Source organism: Cajanus cajan, chromosome 5 (assembly GCF_000230855.2).
Source record: "Cajanus cajan strain Asha chromosome 5, NIPB_CcT2T_4, whole genome shotgun sequence".
Classification (NCBI taxonomy): domain Eukaryota; kingdom Viridiplantae; phylum Streptophyta; class Magnoliopsida; order Fabales; family Fabaceae; genus Cajanus; species Cajanus cajan.
Genome location: NC_138521.1, coordinates 39,684,023 through 39,685,120, shown reverse-complemented (window position 1 = coordinate 39,685,120; position 1,098 = coordinate 39,684,023). Strand labels below are relative to the sequence as shown.

Sequence of the window (1,098 nt, the reverse complement as noted above, 5' to 3'; positions counted from 1 at the left end):
TGAATTAACCTTAGCTTTTTCCATCTTGTCTAATCTTTGATTAAGAGTATCAAATTTTGCTAAGAGTAACTCAATATTGTTCACTTCATATCGCCCCGGAGTTCCTTTCCTTGCTGTGACTTCTCTTTCACTGTATTGGCTGTGATTTGAGGCTACATTTTCCAAAATAATCATGCAGTCATTAATAGGTTTCCCCATGAAAGATCCTCCAGCTGCTGAGTCTAATATCATGGTGCTTTGTTGGTCCAATCCTTCAAAAAAAAATTGGATGGTAAGCCAACGGTTGAAGCCATGTTGTGGGCATGCTTGAAGATATCCTTTGAACCGCTCCCATGCTTCATAAATAGTCTCTCCAGTGCCTTGTTGGAAATTAGTGATTTTCTTCCTCAATTCTTTAGTTTTAGAAGGAGGAAAGAATTTCTCTAGAAAAGCTCTTTCACATAATTCCCAAGTTGCTATCTTTTCTCTAGGCACTGTTCTTAGCCACACCTTTGCCTTATCTCTCAAGGTGAGTGAGAATAAGCGGAGTCGCATTCCATCAGAAACTTCATCATCAAATTGTTGGGTCTCACAGATTTCCAAGAACCCCTCTAAGTGGTCATTAGGATCTTCTGATGGTAGTCCTCCAAAGGTGTTCTGTTTGAGCATATTCACCAGAGAAGCTGGTACAGTAGCTCCAGTTTGCATCTCCCCTCCAGGTATCCCACGAGCTACGGGTGCAGAGTAATCCCGAAGCGGTAAATTATCTCGTTGTGCAGCCTTGTCAAATTCTCTAAAAAGGTTTCTTTTCCTTCTCAGGAGAGTTCTTTCAATCTCAGGATCAAGTGGTGTTGGTTTCCCAAGACGTAGAGATCTCTTTTGCATTAACCCTAAGGCACTGCAAAAAAAAAAAAGAAAGTGACCCGTGAAATCTAAATTGGAGAAGTAAACACTAAAAAAAAATTATTTATTTATTTAATTTTTTTTTTTTTTTAAATTCGAATTAAAATAATTGTAATTTAAATCAAGAGACGTAGTCCCCGGCAACGGCGCCAAAAACTTGATGTATGGAAAACCGCAAGTGTACGGTTGTCGTCAAGTAATAAATATCGAATCACA

At 38.8% G+C, this 1,098-nt stretch overlaps 1 non-coding gene across 1 annotated transcript; it reads left to right on the top strand.

Annotated features, from left to right (window-relative positions):
• Window positions 1-286: 286 nt before the first annotated feature.
• On the top strand, window positions 287-393 carry LOC145958481 (small nucleolar RNA R71). Its single transcript, XR_014434322.1, has one exon. It is a non-coding gene; the product is annotated as a small nucleolar RNA R71 (small nucleolar RNA).
• Window positions 394-1,098: the final 705 nt, after the last annotated feature.